Source organism: Grus americana, chromosome 2, assembly GCF_028858705.1.
Source record: "Grus americana isolate bGruAme1 chromosome 2, bGruAme1.mat, whole genome shotgun sequence".
NCBI classification, from domain to species: Eukaryota; Metazoa; Chordata; class Aves; order Gruiformes; family Gruidae; genus Grus; species Grus americana.
The window spans coordinates 45,807,937-45,819,153 of record NC_072853.1 but is presented as its reverse complement, the minus strand read 5'-3'; positions in this window follow the sequence as shown (position 1 = coordinate 45,819,153).

The following is an 11,217-nucleotide window of genomic DNA, read 5'->3' as shown; positions in this document are numbered from 1 at the left end:
AAAAGAGAAGACTGTGTCTATTCACTGGAACCAGGCACCTTGAAAACTCCAGCATAAAACTAGCTCTGCGCTTGGGAGCTGAACACTGACTGTGCGCAGTACAGGGTGAAGGGTTACAATCCGTAGCTCCTAGACTGAGGCGTGGACGAAGGAGGATTGGATTTGTGCTGTATATCCGTTGCACATGGAGGCAGAGTCTTATCTCTCACCCTCATCTCTTAAAAGGTGAAATTCTCCACTGCGCTGCCTGGCAGAAACAGATTCGCCTACACAGGAGTAGGATTGTTGTATTCTCCTTGATATTCCACAAGGTTTATGAATGTATAGAAAATGTGAAATTTTGGAGATGCATGGGACTTCTCACTTAGGCATAGATCAAGATTTACACGATAGGTCTGATGTGACGCTGGGAGTGCTCTGCACAGCTGTATTGCTCACATCTGGTAAGACCAGTGTTTCCTGAATGCATCAGATTTCCTGAACACACATAAACGATATATTCATGTGCAAAGGAAGATACCTGGCTCTTTATTTTGCAAATGATGAGATTGCTGAATGTACAGGAGAAATCCAAACCCTAAACCTCAGTTGTGTCCCAGTATAATTTCTGCTGGAGAAAAAGGATAACACAGGGGCATGGTAAACCTACACAGGAACGTTATACTCAAGTGCTGCCATTAAAGAATCAGGGAAAAGTTTGAATAAAGAACACAAACTGCCTGTATTCCATAAGCATAAGGAAGATTTCTTGACTAGTATGGGAACTATGCTTGAGTCTCCTTTACAGATGGTGCAAACTGTAGGAAAACATGTTGTCTGAGTAAATTAATACAGTGCATTGCCTTTAGGGCTGTTAGCCAGCCTGCAGCATATTGACTACTTGGCTCTGGAAGCCACTCCCATGGTCTGGTTCATTGTGCCATGCATTTTATGTGGCTCAAAAGCAGGAATTGAATGGAAAGGGAGGGCAGAAACAATAATATTTTTCCAGTATTGAGAATCTCAGGAATCTTCCTAGGAGATGCCACTCCCAGTGGATTTTTTCTGTATTTTTACAAATGTAATCCAGTAGGATCCAAGAGGTTCCATGTATTTATGGGTTTCAGGTGTACCTGTTAGCTTTGAAAGGCCCCTGGGATGCAGTGGAACTCCTGCACTCTATTTTTACCAGCTAAGCAATCTGTTTTGTCTTCTTTCTGCTTTGACTTTTGCTGCTTGCAACACCAAAGAAAAATGCCACTCAATAAATAGTGAGGATCTTCACTATGGTTTTCTCCCACGCTTTCCGTCCATGCTTTGGTCAGAGAGAGAACTGGTTCCTCTGCTAGCATTTTTCATCTCCTTGAGGACTGTCCACATTGAAACCTTTCTGAGTGAAGCTGTGCCAATACACTGCCTTGAGCTGCGTATCTCTTTGAGACTCGTCTGTCTGTCTTTGCAGTGTGTTGTTTGACTGTTTGGAGGTGACTACAAGCGTATTGGTTACACTTGATTATGGTCAAAAGTCTGTTTTTTCTGGGTAACTATAGTAACAAGAGACTCACTGTAGTTTTTTTAATGAAAATTGAGATTTTAGAATAGAGAGGAGAATGGGAATGTGCCACATTCTAATAATACTGCTCAAAAATTAAAGTATTATTTAGAGTGTCATTTTTCTCTAATTCTATCTCTAGCTAAGTGCAGAAAATGTTTTCATCTAAACATTTGTATATACATACCCACATTTGTATGTATACATACATATATATGTTTAGAAGGACCTGTTTTAATTAAGAAAATGGGAAATGTAACATAGCTGGAACAGATTAAAACAGAAGAGTTTTAGTGGACCAGAAAACATATTGCACTGATAAGGATTTTTTTTGTTTTAAATTCAATCCTACCATAAAGTCATTTATTACCCATTGTTTGTTTTTCTAGAAAGGCCAGTGCAGCACCATTTGCTGGCTGATTGACAATGCAACTCTCTTTTTACAACATGGAATTTAAAACAGGAAGGCTGCCATTCACATCAGTTAAGGAGTCTACATTTGAGATCACCTGGAAAGGTTCATCTTTGGCATAAGCAGATGTGAAGTTCAAACAGCTAAAACCAAAATGCAACCCCCTCAGCTCAGCATAGTCTATGCATGTATAGCTCTTTGCAAAAACTAAATCAGGAGTAATTAAGTAAATGCGTTTGACTTACTTACTTAAATTCTCCATTTCCACCAACTTATTAGTTTCCCCCTCAAAGAGCAAGAGAAATGATCATTTTACATTCCTTAACAGAAACTGCAACCGTACAGACTCTGCAAGCCTGGCTTGTCAGCTGAGTTTCATACTTCGAAATCTGCAGCTAATCAGTCCTGGTCCAACCCGGAAAGGTCACAGCAATCCTGCTGAACTATTACCGAGGTGTTACAAGACATGGACATTATTCATCCTCACTAAAAACAGGCAAGGAGAAAATAAAATGAAAGCAAATGGATTAACTCTAGCATATTTGCTGTAGTCGCACTGTGAGAAGGACTGTTTCCGGCTCTTCTTCTGCCACCAAGAATATATTTTCCCACTCCTAACTCCCATCACAAGCCACCTCAAAATCCTGTCATTTAAGCATTAAAGTCTGTGCTATACTTTGTGCACAATCCTGGGAGCAAAAAGGTGTGTAAGCTGCACTGTCCTGAGACTCAGATCAGGTCTGTGTCAGGAACTTTTGCCAAGAGCGTAGGACTATTTTTTTTTTCTAATTTTTTTCTTCTTTTTTCCTTGCAGCACTTCTGTACTGACAAAAGCCAAAGTCTAGTTGGGGTTATATTGGCTTGCAAGTTGCTCTTATGCTTGGGCAACCAGGAGAAGCAGTGCTAGCAAAGCACATTTTGTCAATATGAATTGCGTATATGCTGCACAGTTGCTGCACAGCTACATCGGCAAAATCTCCTGGAGGGAAGGCTCATCCTTGGACACCTGAGTGAAATACTGGCCTGCTTTCTTCCCAGCTGCACCAGGTCAGAGCGTGGTGGCTCCTGGCAGCGTGTTATCACCATTAACAGGGCATTAAAGAACATGAGAATAAAGGCTAAAGGACAACCCCCTTCAACATAGTGAACATTAACATTCACAAGAGCAGCTCTGTTTCAAGGCAGAAGACAGTCCTGCTCTTAGACAGTTTGCCTTGGTCAGAATCTATCAGTGAAGGAGCAATACAAACGGACGGTTTTACTTTACATGGCACCTCTTCAAAATATTACTTCCTCCTTTCAAAATGAAGGATTGCATGGATACTGAGCTACAGCGCTCATCTGTGTAAGTAATACATGTCACAATTTTAGTAATGGGCCCCTAAAAAAAGTACTATGCCAGATTCTAAGATCTTTTTCAGAAAACAACTTCCTTTATGTTTAGGAACAAAGTAATGTGAGTAAGAGAAGATTATCTGGACTAAAAGACCTAAAAGCTATTTCCTGTTTAAAGTGGGAGACCAAAATCACACACGTGATGCCAACATATTTTTGTTTTTGCGAATGCCACGTAACAGATCCTTCCTCTCCATTAGTGACCTAAGTTGCAAACAGGCATTTATTCTCTTTAAGAACTGTGACACTTCTTCTTCTCACAGTGTCAACATGCAGCAGCAAGCATTGTATGTGCAGCATTTCCCCTCTTGAGCACACCGTCTAAAACTGAAAAGAGAAGATCCGTAATTTCAGGTTGTGTCCAAGAGACCTCTTGTGAAATTTTTACCTTTTGTTTTGAACAGGGAGATGTAAACAAGACAGAAAGGCATTTACCAGAGATGCGTAGAAGAAGCTTCTCCAATATACGAGAGCTCAGATTTAATATCATGTCTACAGTTATCAGAAAATCTGTGAGGAATTTTCAAAAATCACTTGAACTTTGCCTAAATAATGTCAATTTCGTGCATTCTTTTCAACAGTACATAACAAAAAGCATGGAGAATGATATTAAAAACCCTATGCACTTACCACAGAAACTCGTAATTACAACCTCATCATTCTTGCACAGCAATCTGACATACGAACTGTAGCAATGGAGGAAAAGGAAAGAGATCATCACAGAAAATTCTGATTCCTCTCCAGCTTGCGTGATTATACAGATAGAAAAAATGTTTACTACAAGAAAGGACCCACAGAGCTCCAAATAGGTCAGTGTTTTAGGAAGAACAAAATGCCTGGGCTTACAGAGTTCTGGATCTATTTCCTTCTTAACACTACAAACCTAAACAAATCATACATGTGATGCGGTATATGGGATCGCATTGCAGCAAAGGGTTATTGAAAATTGCCATTTCTGTTAGCAGATGTCCATATAGATTTGAAATACTGCTTCTGACTGGCAAATGCAAAGTTCAATGGGAGAAAATCACTGAGACAGTTCCAGGATACCCTATTCATAGGAGAATTTTCACCACCGGAATGCCAGACAGACATAAAAACAGTAGGAGCATACTATCATGATTTTCAGAATAACTCAGTTCCCTGAAATGCCTTCTGGGATCTACGTAAGTTTGGTAGAAAGGAAGAATATTCTTTTTTTTTTTTTTTCTTTTTGCAAAACTGGGAAACAATGCTTTATCAGAGAGAAAATACAAATATTCCTGTTTTTAAAAGCTGACAAACAATGGAAATATATTTTTAGTTAAAAGTTTTAAATAAAAGTTAATCAGCATTGAAGCAGAGCTGTTTCTTAAAATATTTTCCTAATTTTAATTCTGTATACTAAATTTTATAATGATTTTGGATGTTCCTGTTATTAATAGTTTATATATGTGTAATTAAAAAAAAAAATCTACTACGTCCTTAGTTCCTACTGTATTTTGTAGCAATAAGAACAGAAATCAGACATACCTGATTTATCAGCTCCAGTCTTGGCTGGAGTTAAAATTTCTTCTCAAAGCTAAACAGTGCTGAACTTCTGAGTTTCTCCTGTTACAGAAGCCTGACATGGAAGGTAATTTGTAATTGATATTTACTGCTTGTAAATATCTATTAACTACCATGCCCTCCTATGAAGGCTGACATTTCAACAGTCCTTGAGACTTCTCTTTTTCTTCTCTTTGTTCCCAGAACCCATGTTGTCCTGCCAGTGTGACATACTGACATGCTATGTGGACAGACAGAGCATTTGGGTTCAAATATTCGGAAGCAGCCCTCAGTCATAGCTCTCTGCTGTGACCACCAAACCAGAACCTGCGGTGATGATTTTGTAACCTGTGAGGAGAGGTCACTGAGAAATAAAAGTATCAGTAATAGCAACTTTTTTTTTTTCCTGCCAAGAGTGGGAAAAGTGGGGACAGATAAAAGCAGTGGAGCAATTTCTTGAAACTACCTAGAAGCTGAAAGCCATTTTCCAAAAAAAGTGATTTTCTGTCAGTAAGTCAGGGATGTCAAAAAATCCTGACTGTTTTTGAGTGTAGGCCTTGTCCAGTCAGAACTAGTTAGGATCTGGGCTGAGATGCCAAGTTGTTTCACAAACACCACCAAAATGTCCATCACAAGTCACAAGATTCTTTTTTTAATTTCCCCGGGACATAGCAACCTGGCCTGGTTTCATGTATTACGGATGAATAGTGAGTACTTTGCTATAAATCTTGGTGAACTGTCTTCCAAAATATCTTCTTATAACAGTTAAAAATGTAAAAACATAATGATTTAATGCTAAGTATAATGCAGCTTTTAGAGAGATGAGGGGATATTTATTAGTCTTTTATGCATAATAATATTAAGTTGTTGATTGTTATTAATTCAATTTTTGCTGGAGTTACTTAATAACTGTCAGTTTTCATTCTTCTAACTCTTTATTCATTGTCAGCAGTGGATGATCTGCCAGCCCACATGAGAGGGCAGGTTACATTCAAAGGAATTTTCTTTGGTTTAGGGACATGTGCAAAATCTGAGCTAATTGCAGTGCAACTTTATACTTTAACTGCTTCTTATTAGCGACTTAGCAGATGTCTGTGACTTCGTACTCTGATGTTCAGTGCTTGTATCGGGAACCCACAGGATTCAGCGAGATGTAGGCACTTCTCTGGGAGGGATTTGCTAGACCAAGCTCCTGCGTTCCCAGGTCATGCCTTTGAAGAAGATATGAAAAAGTGATAGTCGGGAGCTGCTGCCATTTGATGGCCCAGCATGTAACATGTATTTGTTGCTTGGACTGATGTCTAGGGCAATGCCCACATCTATTTAGTATTGAAAGATCCATGATCCCCCGACTCTGATCCCCTGTCAGTCACATCTGGGAAGGAGATGATTCCTATGTAAAGGCAGAGAAAGCAGCAACAGAAGGGGCTAAAACATGAGAAGTAAGGAGAATGTAGAGGCTTAGCAAGGTGAGGAATGGCTCTATGTAGTCTTCTTCAGTTAGGCAAAAAGCTCTGTTTTATAGTACAAGTAACATAAAGCTAAACTTCTAGGAAACTATTCTGATCCAGAATGTATAGCGTTCTCAGTCCTTCCCGTGTTGAATGGATGGGCAAAGAACTTGAAGATCACCCTCCTTTGACTTTGTCCTGCTAGAAAGCACCCTTGTGCTTGCATTTAAACCCACCTTTTTTAAATTGAGGGATGGCTCTAGCAAGAAAATGAGGGGTCTCTCTGTGTTTTTTGTTTCTGAAGCAGATCCCCCCCAATTAGGGTTGCAGTGAAAGGATTTGCAAGTTTGAATGTGTAGGCTGGTCAACTGTATGTCTCCCTGTGTGAAGAGACGATGTGAATGTCTTCATGTACCTCAGTTGCTCTTCCAAGCTTACAGGGAGAAGGCTACTAAGAATGTTGGAGGCCATATGAATTTGACCTGGCATTCATGTGATTGCTGTTTTCTGTGTCTTCTTTTGACAAAATTATGTAAAAACATGTTTGGATAGATGGCAGATAAAAAAGGGCATTTATTCCCCCTTGGCAAGGGCTGCCAAACTGTGATCATCCACCTCGCAGCTACTTAGCGTACACACTGGATAAGTGTCTGGTGGTGCATAAAAAGCAGAGAGAAACAAAGACAAGAGATGGGTATATTCAATACCCAGGAGAGAGATGTAACAGAAAGCAGCTGTTGCATTGCAATAACTTTTGTCTTACAGAGATGTGGGGAAAACAAAAGAAGGAGGACCATGAAGGAGCACTTACTTATGTTTTTGTACCCAAAATGGTGGGTGAACCAGAAAGGAAAAAAAAAAAAAAAAAAGTATTGGTTTGTACGGCATTCCTGAAGTATTGAAAAGGTAAGTGAAGAGGAACAAGGTGACCAAACTGTCAAACAAGTCAAACCACCACTAGTGCATTTTCTAATTTTTTTCTTTTTTAATCTCTAGCCTGGTTTGTCTATGTGTCCCTCAGAATAGACAGCAATGCAAGAATGCAATCAGGCTGCACCACAGCCTCAAAGACTTTGATAAGCCATGTTTCAAAAAGAATATACCTCTGCAGCAAGATGTGCACCTCTTTAAGAAACCCATGTCAGATAGTCACCTGAGGCACCCTAATGCTGCACTCTGCAACAGCACAGGGAAACTCTGGCTCTCCCAGGAAAGCACAGTCCCATACTCCACACTCTTCAAAGTTCCTGATGTCTTTGTATAGGTTTGGAATGAATTAAATTTTTGGGGAAGAAGGAACAGAACACTCAAGCATCATTTTTGTTTGTACTCCACTGTTATGGCTCATATGGTTTCCACAACATTTATACATCCTATCAGCATCCCATCAGAAACTGAGTGGTATTTCCCCCTCTACCCACAATGGCAAAGCCTATCTGCAGTGCTGGGTCCAGTTCAGGGCTCACCAGTACAAGGTGGACATGAGAATACTGGAGTCCAATGAAGGACCACAAAGATAATTAAGAGATTGGAACATCGGTCATATGGGAGGGACTGAGACAGCTCAAGAAGAAAAAACTCAAGGTAGATCTTATCAACGTGTATAACTACCTGATGAGAGGGAGTAAAGAAGACAGCCAGACTCTTAGTGTTGCCCAGTGACAGGACAAGAGGCCTTGCATACCATCTGAAATACAGAAAATTCCATTTAAACGTAAGAAAAGAACTTTTTTACTGCAAGGGTGACTCAGCATTGGCACAGGTTGCCCAGAGAGATTGTGAAGTCTTTGTTCTTGGAGACATTCAAAACCCAGCTGGACACAGTCTTGGGTAAACTACTCTACTGACCCTGCTTTGAGCGGAGGGGTTGGACTAGGCTATCTCCAGAGGTGCCTTCCCACCTCAACCATTCTGTGACTTTGTGATTTCACTTGCGCTGTCTGTTCTTATTTCGTGCAGCCTTCATCTGATACTATATTATATACAGGTTGGAGTGTGCTTCTCACATTCCACTCTTTATATTTCTGTGAACCAGAATTATAATTTATTTATTTTAACTGTTAAAACACCTACCTTAAAGAGACAAAACCAAACATCCAGGAAAGCTAGTAAAACCCATTATTTCTAAGGCTGTAATGTTCATCATTGAAAATGTCTTATTCGAAAATAAAAATATATTTTAAGATGATTTGTTTTTGTGGCAGGGGAAATCAGCTGTAGCACAAGACATCAGAATTAAATTACTAGGTTTCCCATTGTTCTTCCTCTTTTATTTGAAATTACAGGATCTTTAGGGTGCTTCTTTTAGATATGATTTTATGGAGCTTAGAGTAACAGGCCCTAAGCTTGCTTAATGATAACAGGAACTATAATAATCCAAATAATAGAGTAAAATACAGAAGATAGATTTCATGGGGCCTTAATCTGAGAGGCACGCATTTTAACCCTTTGGTGAGTGCAAAAAATGTTTTTCTAAACCACACATTAGATGGTAGGATGACTGCAGTGCTTTGAGCATAAATGTGTACCCTATTCTGTCTTCATTGCATGCACATCTTATTCCATTCTGCAGCCTTTGAGGTGAAAAGCACACCCAAACGGAAGCAAGGGAAGAGAAAAGAGGAAACCAAAGTGAATCAATTATTGCCTTCAACCTTGAGAAACTCATACATGTGACTGCACCTCTGCTGTGGCAGTTCAGCTCTTCGCACACTGAAAGTGCACTCAGGAGGTGAAAGTAAATTGCCAGAACATCCTAAAGGAAGGATCAAGCCCTCATTCCCTATAATGGGCAATCATATAACCAAACAGGTATGCATTTAGAAATTTGGAGTAACCTTTGGGCAAAAGCCCCTTCCCCAGATCTACTGATTTTAAACAACGCATTAGTGAGCAGTTAAAAAACCCTATGAATCATGTTGCATATAGGTTGCTATCATTTAGGTACCTTTAGAGGAGAGACTGGGCTTTTGGAAGCTTAACTTTTCACTTAAAAGAATTACATTTAGCACTGGTGTCAAAAATTAAAAGTAAAAAAAAAAAGTGTCTGATTTCAGAAAAGAGCAATGAAGATACTAGGAGTGTGGGGAGCACGTTTTTCCAAGAAAGATTTTAACTGTTGATTATTTGCATGTGGAATTGAGAGATGTCTTGTCAGAAATATAGCAGTGGCCAAAGAGATTCAATGGGTAGACTCACCATGGAGGGAGATTTTCCATCACATTTTGTGAAAGTCAAACAACCAGCAGCTCAGAACAGAATTCAATTTACATTGATAAATAGCTTGTGCAGGTACAGAAGGGCATTTCTAGGGTAATGAGCTAAAACTATTAATGGAAAACATTTTGGAGAAATGTCCTGACAGCAAATAGAAAGCAGTCTCACAGGAAAAGCAGAGAAATTCATCTACCTGGGAAGTTTATGCTGCAACTGGACAGAGCGCTAGGGATCTGTGATAGAGCCCTCTGTTTCAATTAAAGAGATGAGCCAGAAGAGCTTCTAGCCTTTCCCATCTTTGTGTTTTATGAGTACAGGTGTTACAGGCATGCAAAGTAGCATATCTTAATTGTCATCTCCAAATCAGACCAGTTCCACTTGTGTTTGGTTTAGCATACTGTATTTTGATGAAGTTTTCATCTGATTTCCCTTAAGGACAACAGTAGCATTTCCACTCATTCAAGCAGTCAAGCTCTTATGCTATTTCATTTACTATGGGCGTAGAGAATGTAAAGTGTGAATTAAACCAATGGAAAAGCCTTTGTGACATGACACAGGAGAGCAAACCTAGAACTTTGACAGCACAAATAGCTGTTGACTGCCAGAGCTTTACTCGTATTCTGGTAAACCTTGCTCTGGGAAGAGAAAGCTGCACAAAGAGCTGCTGGAGCCTAAGGACTTCAAAGTGAATGACATGGAAGTGCAAATCAATAGAGTAACCACATGAAACTTTTCAAGGCTATTTGATGCCTTCACGTGTTCATTTCGAAATGGTACTTCACAAACTCCCACTAACCCTATCTTTCTTGAACTATCTAGCTATTTCCTGAAAAAAATCTAGCAGGTCCTAGGGAATCGTTGTCATAACCTTGAGATTTTGTCAGAAGATGCTTGAAGAATATGAAAAGCTGCATTCGAGCTGATCTTTTTCCAGTATCATGCTTTCCATGGAGAAAAGGTACAAAACTTCTGCCATGCGCCTATTGCCTACGTTACTCCAGTGCAGTCCTGCTGAAGGACTCCTCTGCAGGACTCAGCTGTAGGAGACACAATGCAGGCATGGTCTGTTGCATTATTTTGCTGAAATGTACTCTTTTTCAAGAAATGTGCACCTTGTTTTTATCCATCAGTAACATTCCTGTTAAATTGTTGGAATTTTGTTTTTGCTATTACTTGCTCCTGCTGGTACCCTACTGTAGACATAGCAGTCTTTAGACTGGATGCCAGCTAGTGCTTATCTGTTTTCTAGCTTTGTACTTTGGTAAAATAGTTGTTCTTTTGCACTGGTGAGTAATGATGAGACATGATTTGTTGATGTTTTAATTCTTTTATACAGTTCAGATCTTGGACTCCTTAGTCAAATCATCTGAAGAAAAATATTTCTACTTTTTATTACTGAATAATTATTTCCTGTGATATATTAGTTGATACATAGCCATAATACATTCAATTGACAGTTCTGATATGCAAGATACTTTAATAAAAATATCTTTAATCTTTCTGAAATGGTCATATAAAGTATATCACACTGTGACTTTACTACTTTAGAAGAGCATCATGCAAATGTTACTGACCTCCTGTAAGGCTCCACTGACTTTAATTAACTTTGGATCAGGCCCAGATTTCCTCATGTCAGAGTGTCAGCAAAAGTACTATAATAAGGCTGCTCTAATAGCATCCTTTCA